Here is a 19108-nt window from a genome sequence, read left to right as displayed (position 1 = left end):
TTTAGAACGTGACACAAACAGTGCAATTTGTATATACAACAACACTCGTGATTGGCTCCGTTCTCTCGTGACTACAGCCAAACACGGCTCGGGATGTATCAACATAGCCAATATAGTCGTGCCGAGGACGAGACCAAACACGGACGATCGTGCCTGATGGTTGATGTATTTGCCTCCCTGACAAACCAGCCATCTCTGGCTTGTTTTCGTCGAATGTATAAAAATACGACCTCGAGCGAGGCTTAGTTCCACATTATCTGGGATTCATTGTCATTAGTGCCACTTCATATTCTGTACCGATTTATTAGTGTTACGGGTTCCTGGGCGTGGCCCCGTGCGCGTGATAACACTGAGTCTCGATATCGGGAAATGTCCTATAAAGTGAATGAAATCGTTTACAACTCAAGTCTCGGCTTAACAGAGGAAGAGGCATATTAAATGAAAATGAACATTTAAATGGACAGAATAGGAATTGCGTCTACGTTAATACATGTACGCCTAAGTGAAATATTCCCTCGGAAAACCTTGGTAAGAAACATATCGGAATACACTCGCACACCTCAGAAAAGTCTCATGGGCCTAGCTGAATGTCGGTTTAATTCGATGAAGCCATTATTTGGCCATGTTCTGTGGATTACAACAGAAACACAAAACACGCACATCCCTCTGCTGCCCATACTGTTTGTTTACGGTACAATTTACATTGTGAAGAGCATGTTATTCGCTGTCTGTACAATACACTCTGGCTAAGGTAAACATTATCCACCGTAAATTATTGTGACCCCATCATGACTTTTGTGCACCTGTTTACTTCAATCATTTTGGGTAAAAAAAGATCCTATTGAAGTTTATTCGAAAAACACAATTCCTTTATTCCGACCGTGTGTTATGGTCCGTACAACAAAGAGACTATAGACTGTTACCTGTAGATCGACTAGCGACTTCCTGATTCCGGTTGCTTACACGCATAAATAGTTTGTTTACAAGACCCCGGAAGTCCACATTCCGACAATTAGACCACAACAGTTTGTCACGTGACAATACGGGCTGGATACGGTATGGTAAATGTTATATTTGGTGACGCAACGCTAATATAAAGAGCTGTTAATAAACATACAGCTTGTCGCGTGCTCACCTTGTTACCCTCTGGCAGTACAGGGTGATCAACGCGGTCAATCATTTTGATAGTGAACCGAACTGTATATATACCGTAAAAATCCGCGTAATTTATGCACAAATGTAATTTACGTAACTTTAGTCACCTTACAATTGCTGTAAAAATGGTCTCTACGAGTGTAATTACGCATAACAAAATGAGCAAATCTCACGAATTTTGGGCCCGAAATGAGCAAGCTTGGACTAATAAAAACAATTCTATTTGGAGGTAATCTCAAAACTGGTTTGGTGTTCCAAAGGTATATATGAGCAGAGACTACCAAACGCGATGATAATCTGCTTTCGTGTATGAATATGGATACATATTGAATTAGATATTTAACTCTTGTTTCGGGTTCATCTAGAAACAAAAAATGTCTTCATTATCGTTCAGCGACAAATACAAAACAATGGACGCCAGTGCCTTTATTCAACTGAAAATACTATCGGTCCTTCTTACAGGGATTTATGGGCTCTCTTACTGATGCAGTAGATCAAATGGCATAGCCCCTACCGAGTATGATGGGAGTTTAATTGCTATATTGGATATTACAAAGAAAGGTTTATGAAATATCACATAGATATAGGATAAAATTTGATCTATATTTACTCAATTATTATTCTATCACAGAAGTACGATTTCGGATAACCTTTTGCTCACACATACCAGTAAGTCGTTGAGAATGCAAGCGACGTAATGAAACCGTTAAAGTAGAACACGTCATTTGAAAAAATCAAATTTGATATCCAACAACAATAAGTTATCTTACAGAGTAGAATATCATGCTAATTTTAGATAAACCCTTTAGTCTTAAAATATGCGGCCGTGACGTTGAGGCGGCCTAAAAAATATGCCAGGTGTTTCTTGCAAGAAAAGGGTACATAGAAAAACAAGTTCTACAACGTCGAAAGACTACAATAAATTCCACTTGGTTATGATACATTAATATCACTTAAATGCATTTTTCTCGGACATAGAATAAGACAGATTGATAGAGTGGTCCATTATACAGGTATCTTAAAAATGTAGAATCCAATGAATGTTTTGAAACAATTTAACTAAACTTTCAGTTTTATATTATGTGTAATAATTATTTGTAGATATTCAAAATCAGAAAATGATAAAATATTAATATCTGAAAATATACAGTTGAGGGATGCTAATATACCATTGTAGAGAATGAAGTATTTAGCAATACAGAATTACCGGAAGACGTAACAACAATAGCGTATATATGTACGTTCTACATATGTGTACACACGTACTATTCGCCATAGTGCCTATCAGTAGACCATGTAACATGTATATTATGTGACGTATAGCGCGTGCTACGTTTACTCGCGGGACGTGACGTAACATTATCGCGGTCAAATCCATCAGTGTTGTCAGTGACAATGATTATTTGATGGCGACATGGACAGGCGTGAGGTTATCGGCCATTATCATCTATCAGGACGGCATATATCAAACAGTGTAGAGGTATATATCAGATGAACGGGTGAACAATTACGGTAAATGTAATGCTATTGTTGCCGAGATTTTTAGACAGGAAATCTGCCTCATAAGTCATAACCGAAGGTATTTTAGTTACGTATTATTAAAGAGTGGGATAAGACATATGTTATATCGACTATACATAGGAATGATACACACTTAATATCCCAGGGTAAGAAATCGTGTCTTTGCTCCATATACTGTAAGCCAACATATTTTTGCGTGCGATTAATTTTCGCGTATTTTTTTTCTATGAGACAGTTTCAATCACAGGTACAGTAGGCCTTTTTTTGACTATTAATCGCGAATTCAAATCGCCGCGAAAAAGTCGTAAAGCATAAAAACGCAAAATTCAGTTGACGCGAATATAAGGTGGTCATTATTACGCATATCCCTCTTCCCCCCCACAAAACTCAATTGTAGTGTTAGAAAATCAGTCTTACTCGCAAACGTTATTACCCGATATCGCAACGAATCCGGTACGATACCATATACGATATCAATATCGGTATGTATACATAGATAATCTACTTAGCAATGTACTGTAACATAGCCGTTCAACAGGGCGGAATAAATAAACCCTACTTCAATTTAATGCCATCTTATTTACACTAGTTTGTATATAAATGAATTACAAAATATGAATCCTGATGTGTCAAACAGTTAACAATATTTGAAATCATGTTTGTATAAATAAAAATAAAAATGTGTATTTCATATCAATTTAAGACTATCATATATAAACACGTTCAGACATCTCAAATTTGAAGTGCATGTAAGTACACTAAAACACACCGGTCCGTTTAGCCATAACTTAATGAGATGGGATGCATCTTTTTAAATGGTGCGAAACATTTTTATAGATCCCCGCGATGGAACGTATTTTGTAATTCTCCTTAGCTGTAAGAGTCAATATATTATATTTCGTAATACATCTAAACTAACTTAAGTAGTAACAGCTATATCAAATGAATCAATTAATGTTTCTCGTAAATAAACATTTCAAATAAACTTCATGTCGGTCCAGCATTACTGTCAGGAGATACTAATCTACTGGTATTTATACGACATGGAAATGTTTATTTATATGTACGCCCTGCAGACGATAACGTAATTCAGCTTTTTCGTGTCTGCGCGATTCCTCTCAATAGAAAATTTATTTGAAAACAGTATTCCATGGCCAAAATATAATCACAAACAGATAAAGAGACAATCTGCTTTCAGTTCTCGTTCACTCTCATTGATAGGGATTATTTGTATCAATGATATAAATATCATAGCTTGCGAGCGATATTGGCTTAATAGTGATAAACATGGAATATTGTAAATTATTTAGAAATACTTTAAAGATAAAAAAAGGATTTGGATTAAACCGTGTCCGTAAAATGACGATTTGGGGGAAGTTTTTTTAACTGTTTCATCTACGGTTATATACAATTTCTACGAGATAAGTTGACTGTGCTTAACTCAAATTCAGATCAAATATATCTATGAATTATATCTGGTAGGAGAAATGGCAACCAGAACATTTTGAAATGATAGCATTATCTGTACACGACAATTATAATTTCTAAACGACTGCCTTTATCAAAATAATAACACACTAACACCAGTGTGCACTGCCGGGCTCTTGGATCTGTTGGTAAGGTCCATAATGAGTGACCGCTGTCAATTGACCACATGGACTTGACCTCGAGTGACCCTTGTCGTGTACCAGGCCATCAATGGGCATTGTCATTACTTGTTGCGTACCATGCTAATTATACACTCCAACATGACATATACATGATGACCGTACACGAATATACCTGTCAATCAAATCTTCGGACGTTTAGCACAGCATGTCAGAGATTACAAAGACTGTCAATCAGTAATGACCATTAACATGTTATCTATTGCTCCTTCAAAAATATTACAGAATCAGTATATCTTTATCAATTTACAATGCAGTTTATCCATGAATACAAATATTCACCATTTATACTATGCACTAATTTGCAAAATTACTCTAATTCGCTTCACATTACACAATACAGTAAATAGGTTATCAAATACAGGAAGTGTGCGTTCAGGTTCATATATTTGTAATAATAATTCAATTGCACTTGCATCTGCTATAGAATATATTTTTGCATTTGACATGCCCAGTCAAAGCAGGAAATAAATTCATTATAAGTTTCTCGAAAAATATAGGACGAATCGATAAATGTGTGAATCTAATTTTAAAACCTAGACAAAGAAACCTTTTAACTATTTTATTATACTGCACAGGCATTTGTGAGCTGTAGCTACGTTACACTGTACATATTTTCCAGATTACAACAGATCTTAGTTTCTTAATAAAAGTCTTTCGTCCTTGATGCCATTATATATCAGCAATGTTTAGACCGATATAAAACACGGAGTATATGGTTCTTAGTAACACCTCTCTAGGAGTTAGGTCTGTGAAAGGATCGAAAATCGATAGGTGATCTAGATTAATTACTCTAGACCAAGCTCAATTTAATACGGGTGGATTCGTTTGTAGATAGACCTTTTGACCCGAACTATTAACACTGATAAGAATAAGCCTGTGTCTACATAGTAACTATACAGCCAGATGTCGACAGTTTGACCTTTTATCTTGCACTTCATCTAGAGCATCTAAATTTTAAACCAAATCAAACAGATTTATCAACTCAACACATCCTAATGAATTTAAAATCAGTTTAGAAGGTGAAAGTCAACAACATCCGACCAAATACTAATAACGGTACAAAAGTGCATATCTGCTTACCAGAATTTAACATTATAGTTCGTAAAAGAATCAAATTGCAAAAATATTTTTCTTTTGATTATGTAAATCTTTGATATATTTCCTTTTTTATTTTCTACGCTAAGTGACGTTTAATTCAACATCTTTGCATCATTATTATAAAGCATAAGTAGTTCAGTTTTCAAATGATAATATCTGTATTGACAATACCCTTTTTATCTTACAATGTATCATATAATACTTGCTCTTTAAACTATCACATGTGAGAAAAGCCGTGCCTGTGTGCATATGCTTTCGAATGGAATCAACACTTCTGATGATATGAATATCTATTGACAATGGACTGAGTGACTATTGATACATTACAATGAAAAGATTACATCCCTAAGCAATATTGTATGTATAAATACGGTGTGATATTCCGGCATATCCTTTTATTCCTTTATTCCCTTCAGAAAGTGCTATTCATCTATGTCTCTTGTACAATCGTTTATAAAAATGTTAATGATAAATCCAAAATATCTTTCCCTGGTCAATCTTTATTGATTCATTTTCAAAAGAATGCAAATAATCGTATAAGGAGGAACAAAACCACATCGAAGTTCTTGACCCATTTCAAGACAAAACACTTAATGACACTATAATCCACACATTGGCGGAAATATATCATAATTGTATCATTTTTAAAACATTCGAAATTACATTTTATAGAAATATAGATCTATAATAAATAAATAATTTTGTTTCGTAAGATGTCATATACCACAATAACATTGCACAATTATAAAGTTACAAAGAATAAACATCGCGGGGATCAGTCTTCAGTAATAGAAATGATTATGGTCTTTCGATAATCTCATATCATGTATATAATAAAGATCATTACAAAAATACTCTGATAGGATAGAGAATAAAATAAATAATGATATCGAGAGGGGAAACGTCATGATGATGTGTTCTGTAACATGATGAACTCATTCTGGATAAATAAAAGTCAGCCAGATTATCAATACACAAGGGTATACCAACAAACCTAACCACATCTTCAGTAAGATTGTACAAAATAGTTTAAATGAAAAATAATTACAATAAAAGAGTCAACACTATGCACAAATCATTATACCAGAGCGCCAATAAATTAGGTCAAAATGCATCTAAAACGGAGTTACACACCCTCGACAACAAGTCATTTTAGAATTTGTTACAAATAAAAAAAAAAAAAACAAGCCAAGAGACACGAAAACTAAAGGAATGAATGTCACAAAAACAAAAAGGAAAGTCACAAAAACAAAAAGAAGTAAAGTCATGAAAACTTAAAGAAGGAATGTCACAAAAACTAAAGGAATGAATGTCATGAAAACAAAAAAGAAGGAATATCACAAAAATTAAAAGAAGGAAAGACATATGAAACCAAGCAAAGCATGTCGTCTCTAAACACCTGAACACGTGGTCATTGTCAGTCTATATATACATATCAATTGTTTATTTCTAGTTAAGAGGTATATGACCTATTGACAGCAATATTTGATATATAAGATGATTGAAAGCTAGAAATGGTCTGTCATGCTTTTACAATCAAATCTTCAATTCTGATGATAATCAATAACAACGAAATCAATAGATAATTTCGATGGTACAACAAATCAAAGCTTCTTTAAATCAAAACTTAATTTATTTTAAAGAAAGTAGAAATGTTTTCTATATCCGATACACGCTTCCTTTCATAAACTTTCCTACTTAACACTTTATAAAGATCACATAAAGTCACATCATAAGCCAGCTAACATTATTACAACAATACATCTGATAACGACTTAGCCAATAACATGTAAAGACAACACCGTCTTAATCCTGATATGCAAATTTCAAAACAAATTGCGATTACTCTTGCGCAACTTTGAATTCTTTAGTTATCTGTATAGATTTAGGTAGAATGTAAAACTGCCGTCATAGCTATTTTAGCAATTTATACAGGTAACGAACGACTTTCTCTCTCGTGAATGAATGATTTGAGTTCTGTAAAAGTGCAGAGGTAGTTTTAAACTTGAGAGCTTTCAGTAGTAGAGATGACATCTGGAAAAATAACCCGTTTAAATGTAGACTTGTCCCGTTGTGTGTTGTATTGTAAATATGTATTGCTTTATATTACATAGTACAATTACGACTGGAAAGTCAAATTCTATCACATTTCGAAGATCAACCTTACAAAATGTAGCGCATAATTATGACACATTGTGTCAATATGTAAAACAAAATAATACAAACGACATAGCGTAGTGTAGAATCGAACGGAATGACAAAGGAAGACAAGTTGATATTTTGTTCAATTTTAACAACTCATTATAATCATTCGGTTCTTTAGGAATTACGACTTTTTGTATTATTTTATCAAAATTATCAGGATAATCAATACAGAAATGTTTCATTTCAGTTAAGATAAATCACAAAGAAACATAAGTTATTGTGAAATTGTATGCTCGATTAAATCTTTTCATTTTAACTCTCGACTACACAGGCCGAAATGCTGTAGTTAATACGTTTCGTCATTTAACGTCAACTCAGATATATATAAAAAAAAAACAAACAAATCTTACCTTTCTGTGACTTCCAAAATGCGTGATGTATAAAATTCCAAATAATGAAAACACAGTAACTTCAAAATAATTATTAGGGGGATAGGTAGTAAGTATGTTCACACACTACTAAAACTCACTCAATCTAATCGAAAAGACGTAACGATACGAACTCATCTAACATTAATCGGAGTGAAACCGAGATTATCCATCAATGAAAGTCAGATCCGAGTCGAAAGAATCATGAGATATGGGAAGCCTATACATCAGAAAATGCCTGTATCTACCTGTACGTTTGTACCTGTCCGTATTAGAGCGATAGCGATTAGAGGCAGTTCGGATTGATACGCTCCGCTTAGCACGAGACAATTACATCAACGGAATATGCATTGTTTTGTGGTAATTGGCGTTTTATTGACTGTATACGAATACTGGCTTCCTGTTAAATAATGTCAATCACAGGATACAGACCTTTATATCCAGAATATAGGCATGCACAATAACAGGATACAGACATTCAGAACCAAACGACACAGGCATGATACAGACCTTTACAGCCAAATGGCATAGGCATGATACAGACCTTTACAGCCAAATGACACAGGCATGATACAGACCTTTACAGCCAAATGACACAGGCATGATACAGACCTTTACAGCCAAATGACACAGGCATGATCCAGACCTTCACAGTCAAAGGTTATAGGCATGATACAGACCTTTACAGCCAAAGGTTATAGGCATGATACAGACCTTTACAGCCAAAGGTTATAGGCATGATACAGACCTTTACAGCCAAAGGTTACAGGCATGATACAGACCTTTACAGTCAAAGGTTATAGACATGATACAGACCTTTATAGCCAAAGGTTATAGTCATAATACAGACCTTTACAGCCAAATGTTGTAGACATGATACAGACCTTTACAGCCAAAGGTTATAGGCATGATACAGACCTTTACAGTCAAAGGTTATAGGCATGATACAGACCTTTACAGCCAAAGGTTATAGACATGATACAGACCTTTACAGCCAAAGGTTATAGGCATGATACAGACCTTTACAGCCAAATGATATAGGCATGATCCAGACCTTTATATCCAGAATATAGGCATGCACAATAACAGGATATAGACATTCAGAACCATATGACACAGGCATGATACAGACCTTTACAGCCAAAGGTTATAGACATGATACAGACCTTTACAGCCAAAGGTTATAGACATGATACAGACCTTTACAGCCAAATGTTATAGACATGATACAGACCTTTACAGCCAAATGTTGTAGGCATGATACAGACCTTTACAGCCAAATGCTGTAGGCATGATACAGACCTTTACAGCCAAAGGTTATAGACATGATACAGACCTTACAGCCAAAGGTTATATACATGATATAGACCTTTACAGCCAAAGGTTATAGGACCAATACAGACCTTCACAGCCAAAGGTTGTAGACATAAAACCACAGAATACAGACTGTTACAGCCAAATGATATAGGCATGATACAGACTTTTACAGCCAAAGGTAATAGAGATAAAATCACCAATGACTACAGTCCTTAACTGCCAAATGATATAGGAATGCTACAGTTCTTTACAGCCAAAGGTTGTAGACATCAAACCACAGAATACAGACCTTCACAGTCAAAGGTGTAGGCACGCACAATAACAGGATTCAGACCTTCACAGCCAAATAATATAGGCATGACACCAAAGGATATAGACCTTCAAAGCCAAATGATATAGGCATGTCGACATCATAGGATACATACCTTCACAGCTAAATTATATAGGCATGACATCATAGGATATAGACCTTCACAACCAAATGATATAGGCATGACATCATTGGATACAGACCTTCACAACCAAATGATATAGGCATGACATCATAGAATACAGACGTTCACAACCAAATGATATAGGCATGACATCATAGGATACAGACCTTCACAACCAAATGATATAGGCATGACATCATAGGATACAGACATTCACAGCCAAATGATATAGACTCGACACCACAAGATACAGACCTTCACAACCAAAATGATATAGGCATGACATCATAGGATGGAGACCATCACAACCAAAATGATATAGGCATGACATCATAGGATACAGACCTTCACAACCAAAATGATATAGGCATGACATCATAGGATACAGACCTTCACAGCCAAAATGATATAGACATGACATCATAGGATACAGACCATCACAACCAAATGATATAGGCATGACATCATAGGATACAGACCTTCACAGCCAAATGATATTTGCATGACATCATAGGATATAGACCTTCACAACCAAAATGATATAGGTATGACATCATAGGGTACAGACGTTCACAGCCAAATGATATAGGCATGACATCATAGGATACAGACCTTCACAACCAAAGCATTTTCATGACATCACATGATACCGACCGTCTCAACCTTGGGATATAGTCATGCACAACGGCATAATATGAATATTCAGAATATTAAAGTACATTTACAGATGTGGGGCCATTTCCTCATTTCGTTATTTATACTTAGAGATAAAGATACATATACATGTATATCTTAATTCTATAACGATATATCGCATAGTTTGTGTGTAATAAATGTCTTTCCTATCTTTATGTTTTACCAGTCCTACAGATTACTCAATGAACACCCAAGGGCAAAATATAAAAATCAATAAAAATACGTTTATTCTTGCTTTTAAAATTTAAATCTCTCCTGGAAACCATAAAATGTAGTGAGGATACCAGGTATACTGGTAAGATTGACGTATTCGAATTGATGGTCATAGGTGAGGAGAAGCAGATGCTATAATGAATGTGTTGACAGGGTGAGGGTGTTACACGGCCCTCTATCCCGGTATGATCCGAGATAATCCCTGTACCTACACAGTTACAGACAGCGGTCAGGTGCTAACCCCTGTCGGCTGGAGAGTCGGCTGTACTGTAAGGTAACACCGTTCTGTGGGTGTGGCCAATGAGAGGGAGCTGTGGACAAGCGGTCATACAGATATCGTATCTGACCACAGATAAAATCAGATGTAGAAAATATACAGAAAGTTATATTAGGATAAATAAGTGTTGGGCAACCAGGTACATTTCTGGACAGACGGGTTTGCGGAGTGATTGTTGACTTTTTGATGTAAACCAAACCATCGCGGCACTAACTGATCCAAACACTTATACTTAGTATGGTATGTTGTGGAAAACACGTGGGGCTGTTGTAGCAACCTATAAAGGCGACGGAACACAATATGGGGTTGTTTACTGGAGATGTATCAGTAATAACGTGGGAAACAAAATGAAGTGTAACCATCCCTATCCCGAACTTACCTTACCTAACTCATCACTGTCAAACAAACATAAATTGCTCAAGCACAAATAACGGTATACTTAATCACGTAAGAGTTAAAGATATGTCTGATATCCTCGTTTTGATATAAAACTACATGCATAGTTTAACATAGTCATTAAATCAACTTATCAGTTTTATTCTTTAGGTCGCAATAAAGATTTTATACTTAAGGTGATTGGGGTAAATTATACTCATTTATGAACTAGTATTAGCAACCAAATTGGAGATCTATTTATCGCAATGATAAAGAGACTTGAACACGGCATAGCAATACATACATGGCGTTAGAGCTACCGTGCACTGGAATCAACTGGTAAACGGGATACCTCCATCACGGTTGTACGTGTTACATTATTCTTCGATAACAGAGCCGTCTGTCAACCGGTTATTACCATACCCGAGCTTTAACGCGACCTTTATTGTCATGATGTTGTTGTTTTGACGTAATTAGTTAATGATGTAGTTAAAAACAGTGAGATCTTAATTATCAATATGATTAATGAACATTCCAATTAACAAAGTGTGTGCTTTAACAACCTCCTATGACTGGATCCAATTATCATGGTACATAGAAAAAAACTGTTCAGGATGTAATAAAAATAGCGAGATCTTTAATACTCCAACTTAAGAACATTCTAACCAAGTCTATACTTTAAAAACCACCTCTGCCTGAATCCAATTATTATAGTACATAGTAACAATATATATTTTGTCGACCCATTAAATTGTACAGGTCAAATGCTGATCTGTTCCGTTTGTATAATACATTCTACACTGGTCAAACAGTAGTGACATTTCAGATCGGGACTGTCTGTTCCGTTTGTATAATACATTCTACACTGGTCAAACAGTAGTGACATTTCAGATCGGGACTGTCTTTAAAGCCACATACTCCCAAACAACCTACAATTCTAGTTGCAAACGTGTATTAATGGCAATCCACGATGCTCATTTACGCTCTCCCAACATTAAAATGACCACTGGCCTGGACGCTTGACCGGGGGAGTCCTTGAGACATCAGTGTATAAAAATAACTCGCCATATTTATATTTATAGCGAGATTTGTCACGGAGCCGAGAACGAGGCTGTAACAACGTGCACTGCACATAAACTACACACATGGCCGTTGTTTACATATCGAGCATACGTGATCTTTGCCTAATAATGCTTTCATTTAAACATGTTAACAGCATATTCCCGTAATACCAGGTAACTGAACAAAATAAACAAACATAGTTTACATTTATATATGCATACAACAAAACATCGATACAATCTTAGATCGGTGAAGTTGACAATGTTCAAAAGCTAACCAGCAATCAAATAGACGTCCGGAAAAATCGGAATTCGAGTCTATTCCCTTTTCTTTTCTCGTTAAGTTCCAACGAATCATTTCCTTTCCTTAGGAAATACTCGGGTTTTGCCGATTCCACACACTTTTGTGTCTTTTATTTTGGCAGAATCTGTCTGCGTTTTCACAGTTCCACGCTTGCAGCGTTCCGCCATTTTTTATGGACTGTAAAACCCGCCGTTGCATTGTGGGACTAATTTTCAGAGAAACTTGGTCCGGCAGCCACAGTTATTATTTTTAGGAATTCCCCGTATACTTTCATAAATACACATTTTCTTTCAGTTTGTGATTCACGATAATCTGTTAGGTATGTATCAAGTCCGAAAACTGTAAAAAGCTCAAAATGTAAACATTGATGTGGCTTTAAATAGATGTTTCTTGTACATGTGTTAATGGATACTAGTACGATAAGAACCTCTTATAAATATAATCTTAATGAAAACGAGTGGTCGGGCGGTGGAGTGATAACACTTGCCTTTCACCTTGTCCACCGAGGTTCGATTCACCTATCGGATATGAAAAGGTATGGAGTCACCTGACCGACCCTGTGGGTTTTCCCCGGACACTCCGGTTTCCTCCCACACTAAGACACTTCGCGCCTTTCCATCCGGGCCATCGTGTGATTGATATAAGTTGATATAACTTGTTTCGCAATTGTAAAATCAATAAAGTTTATATTTTAAAATGAAATCCGTAATACTAGGGCAAAACAATGTAATACCAAATACTCCGTACACAAGGGCAAATACAGGAGCAAATGGATTAGGTTCACAGAAGATATACGCCGATGACCTAACACGGTTTGCCTCGTAGACTAGCACTAGCCTCATCTGTCTGAACACGCTGTTTCCTGAAGTGTAGCGACAATTATACAGCATGATATGCAGTGAATTCTATACCAAATGTAAGCATAAATATCTGTCTGCCGATTGAAACCATTTCCAGTAAAATATCATGAATGGTTGGGTGACAATCGCAATTTGACCGAATTCGGGTCGTTTAACAAGGCCGACGGATTTACATGTACGAACCTGGATTACATGTTAAGTGACAGGCGAGGCTAGTACCTGTTGTCTGGTATGTACGGTAATAATATCTTATGTTTACGGCGGGTTGTTGACTTTGACTTATACAATGGACGACTATCCGGATATTTACGCACTTTTAGAATCACTGAAACATCCAATTTCAGAAAGTTAAACGTCAGAATTGCTTGTAAGAGATTTGAGGAAAGCCTTATCTCACGATTTGTATTAAAAATTTGCGTTGTATAATTGTTATTATTCAGATCCATGCTTCCTCCATGACAAACCATGTTCCCTCACCCCTCAGACACAACACTGTCGGATCATACAGATCGGGTGACCAGTCTGACGAAATCAAGACCATGGGAACAGTTTTTATCTTCTACTAGGAAAGATAAGTAACTAAATGCTTTATACATAATGGCAGTAAAACACCTGTTATCAGGCTTTTGCCGACAAGAGTTGGTTCGAGGGCCCAGTCCGCACCGTGCACCAAAACCACTATGAATCCCTGGTATTGTCTATTGTCAGCAAGAGTCTCTTCCTGTGAGCGGTTTGAAAAGCTTGGTCAGCTGCAGAAGACGATTTGACATGAAGAAATTAACACCGTTTGATAATAACATTCAACTGTACCATATCGAAAAGAGAAGTCTTCGTGAAGTTTAATCAGCTTTTCAAAATATATCTATATAAATCATGGATATTTTTTTGTGTGGTTGTGATCTTTACCTCTGAAAGTTCACCGAAAATTTTGCCACGGCAGTGCAGTATCCCGTGTCTCGGTAATCTGTAATCCTATGTCAGTTTATAATTAACAGTTAAGGTCAAATAACGTCGTTAATATTGGTAGTAAATATATTCTAACCACATGGCTTATGTCGCCTAATATAACCCCCATTCATTTAAAGATACACTTCCGGGGATGATTTTTTCATAGCAAATATCTTGTTTATTTACGAATTTTAACGATTGAAAGGTTACCTGCGCGAGCAAATTTACACTACCTTGCATATGATATAGGGTGATTTGGAAGCATGTCAAACTATTGTAAACAATATATTATTCTATCAACTTACACCTTTGAACAGGAATTATCACATATCTTTAACTTTGTTAATGGTAATTTGTCATACTGTCTATAGAAGTTCTTTGACACATGTTGCGATACGTAGGCATGTCCTCCTAAGTCCTGTCCCATTCATACTACTCTCACATATATTGAAATTAAATACAAAACGAAATTCTCGGTTGAATGTAAACGTATATCACTGAATATATATTGAAAATTTCACTATTGTTAACTATCAGAAGTAAATAACTTAGTTGATGCGATGACCGGAAAGTATTTCTATATAAAGTTTATGGAATTTTAGAATCGAATATTATAATGAGCCGATGTTGTATAGTAGTATATTAGATAAAGTATGCTTTTACATTGCTCCAATTGGCCAAAACGGGGTCAATTCTGTATCAATATTTCAACATATTTACTCTATATTTAACATCATTATGAAATTTATATTCATTGTTTCTACGCAGAATGTGGCTTTCTGATTGGTTTAGATTTTGTTTCATACCTCTATGAAATAAATCCGAAAATGGCGCGAAAATGGGACGTCACGATATGGCCATTGACGTTGCGTATTGATTTGTGAAAAAATCCCTTATAAGATCAGTTAAATTGTACATAAAACATATTTTAATTTTGAAAATCAATTTCAAAATTGAGTATAAACGTTGATGAAAATTATTTTTTAGTTTCATAGGGGTATGAACAAATTCTGTTTTTTTGCTACGCGGATTCATACAGTTTGCAAACAAAATTTTTTCATACCTCATTCATACTATAAAAAAAGACATCAATGCTTAATTAAGCTAAAACATTGTCTTTATGACATCACACCATTTGTGACGTCATATTATTCTCTACCAAACGCAGAATCCTGTTGCTGTCAATAACGACCTTACTTTAATCATGCTTATTGATAAAATAATGCTTTAACAACTTTACATTTTAATTATATGTTAAATTGTATTTACCTCCTCAGACAGAGATCATGGTATCGGCTTCATCTCGGTCATTAATATTTTGTTCTCGCCATGTTCATATAACTTAATATTTACTCCAGCAATAACCGAGAGGAAATACTGATATGGCCATATGTTATGACAAAACTGGCCAATGTCATTTGCTTACCGATTACAATAATTATCAACTGATATTATGTATAGCCAAATAAATCTTTGTATGAGGATGGTGACTGTGCACGTGTATGTTATATAGTATGACATACACGTACATGTACAATGACTCAACACGCCTACCCGGTGTACACTCTTGACCCTGCGCTGTTATCTTACTATTGTCGATAATATAATATCACCTTCTGTTGGGAGACGTTTATCACATTATACAATAACATTTGTGTGTCGTCACTCCCGTCCAATGTAGTAAACACACCTATTCCAGTGAATGTCTGTTCCGTATATAAATACTATTGTTACTGAGTTGACTACACCGATAATTCTTCATACGTATCTGTCCCTCAAATACTATATTATACATTGCAGGTACATGTAGTTATGATAAACAACACTCCCAATCATAAACAATAATCAGTTGCCTTAGTATGATAATTACTTCAGAATTATAATCTAGATAAATTATCTTTGACATATCAACTAACAACCTAACAATAGAAATATTTTGATAATCATCCACTGAAATATTTAAAACAAGGACCAGTTTTCATTTGTCGCAATTTGTCGTATACTTGGTATGACTATTTAAACCGAACCCGAAAGTGGTTTTTATACCCTTTTTCTAACTTAAATATCCAAAGGAGTAAATAACACTTGGTGACCATCAGAATTTAAAATGTATTAGAAAGGAAAGAGGAAGAAATGGACATGGAGGAAAATTTAAAATAAAATTGAGGTCCGCCCTCTATGGTTATGTAACATTATTAGATACAAAGTTAGATATTGAATCATCTAAGTATTTAAGGATCTACCATATCAGAAGAAACACATCAAAACATTAATTATTTTGATATATAAATGAGCCATCATCAATTGCAAAGTTGTTCCATATAATGTCACAAATATATTACTGAAGGGACCATAACCATGGTCTACTTCAATAAAACATTCCCTACTGTGTACAATGTAGGTACAATCTCGTCATTCAGATCCCTGTGCACATTCTGGTATTTCATTTTAAGTTGTTGTTGCTATATTGAAATAAAGAATTAATATTTTACCAACAATAGCTCGAAACTAATTTCGATGCCAATATAAAATGTGATAAATCACATATTTATCCAGTGATCAACATGCCTTTTCATGATATCTTCATCGTGGTAAGATAGTAAAAACAACTAATAAAGCGAACATTTTGAAGTATACAGCAATGCTTCTTTACAGTATCAAACAATCAGGGGTATTGTAACCGTAGTTCAGGCGACGTATCCAAAATAATTTATCCATCACAATGTTATATATATATATATATAGTTTCCAATACCAATAACATGCATTTCTCTTAAGAAGCTATGACTTTATCAATCAATCTCATCTGGTGAGTGGTAGCTCTACGTTATGCTTAATTGACGGAAGATTTGATGATCTCTTAAGTTACTTAATCTGTGGAAAGACCCGAACATCTCTAAAGTTACTTAATCTGGGGGGAAAACCTGAAGATCTCTTAAGTCACTTAATCAGACGAAAGACCTTAAGATCTCTAAAGTTACTTAATAAGACGAAAGACCTGAAGATCTCTTAAGTCACTTAATCTGACGAAAGATATAAAGATCTCTAAAGTTACTTAATCAGACGAAAGACCTGAAGATCTCTAAAGTTACTTAATCTGACGAAAGACCTGAAGATCTCTAAAGTTACTTAATCTGACGAAAGACCTGAATACCTCTTAAGTCACTTAATCAGGCGTAAGTCATCTGTAAAATAACTTAATCTGAAAAAAAACCCTGAAGAAGATCTCTAAAGTTACTTAATCAGACGAAAGACCTGAACATCACTAAAGTCACTTAATCTGACGAAAGTCATGGAGATCGCCACAGTTACTTAATCTGACGAAAGATCTAAAGATCTCTAAAATTACTTAATTTGACTAATGATCTGACGATCTCTAAAGTTACTTAATCAGACGAATAATCTGACGATCTCTAAAAAGTTACTTAATTTGACGAATGATCTGAAGATCTCTAAAGCTTCGCCATCCATGGTGTTTATCACTTAACGCATTTTCATCTCTGAAATCGATAAAGCTCACAATATAAAATGATGATAATTATAAAAAGAACTACTCACGTTTGTTCTTTTGACAAATCACAATGTTCCAAGGAAACACTTACTATTGGAAAATCCAAACGATAGAGCACAGAAGTTATTGTATCCCTGCACACTTTCTATTAAATAAAGCTCTGTAACTCGTGTAGTGTTGCTCCACCGCCAGTCAGTAACAAACGACAGACTGAGTAGTCGAGAGACCTCGCAAGCTCTTATCAGTTGCCTTGTCAGACCCCCTTCAATTGACAGAGATCGCTAAAAGGGAGAAAGACCAAACTTCACATAAAACTTCTATCACAGAACTATCACGAATGTTATATAAAATAATTTTGTGTTACAAGGAGTGAACTTCCATTCCTAGTCAACATACAGACTAATTTCAAAGTTTGTAAAATGTTTCGCATCTCCCTGATATTTACTCTTATTTACTCATCCATTATACTTTGTTTATGTAAATAAAGTGTTGTGTCACTAAAGTGTGTACGTGCGCCCTACCCAGAATAGGCGGGCAGTCGACAGAGAAATATGTAGTGCGCGGAGTATGTTAACGTTAGTGAGAATTAACCACCTAACAAAGCAACTATCTGGTTATACTTTCTCTACCTGTCTTCATTTCCTGTTTATTGATGACGTTTAAAGAAGTTAGTACACCTCAGCAAATAGTATTGGTACCATACATATAATTTGAAATAGACTTTTGGACAGCGGACTTGGTGCTTTTTAAACGATATGCATTGATGAAATTTTGGGGTGGCCAGGGCGGCTTTTTCTCCAAAAGACAATCAGGGTCGAATCGGCAAAAAGGTGTGTGGTTAATCTGCCCGACTACGTGGGTACTCCAGTCTCCTCCCTCAGAAAGACCCCTCTCGCGTTACTATTAGTAACAAAAATTTAAGAGTGATAATAGAAGTTAATAGAACTTGATTAGAATGTTTGTTAGATAAGTATATGTATTAATTTAATCAATCGTTCACGAAGGTTGAATGCCTACATCAATTCAATTAAAGAGACTTATAAAACAGTTAAATTCAGGTAGATTAACGTATTAAAGGCACATCAACATAAAGCA

General features: G+C 35.3%; 1 protein-coding gene across 2 annotated transcripts in view; it reads right to left on the bottom strand.

The window, feature by feature from the left end:
- LOC117330408 overlaps nucleotides 1–18192 on the bottom strand; it is a 61427-nt gene extending 43235 nt beyond the window's left edge. Inside the window, exon 1 of one of the 2 annotated variants that reach the window (XM_033888674.1) lies at nucleotides 18061–18192. The gene's annotated coding sequence lies outside the window, so the exon portion shown is untranslated. Of the gene's footprint in view, nucleotides 1–7999; nucleotides 8223–18060 lie in introns of those variants that run through there. The other variant, XM_033888673.1, reaches the window with a different exon arrangement.
- Between the last annotated feature and the right edge of the window lie 916 nt (nucleotides 18193–19108).

Source organism: Pecten maximus, chromosome 7 (genome assembly GCF_902652985.1).
Source record: "Pecten maximus chromosome 7, xPecMax1.1, whole genome shotgun sequence".
Lineage (NCBI taxonomy): Eukaryota > Metazoa > Mollusca > Bivalvia > Pectinida > Pectinidae > Pecten > Pecten maximus.
This window is presented reverse-complemented; position numbering and strand designations above follow the sequence as displayed.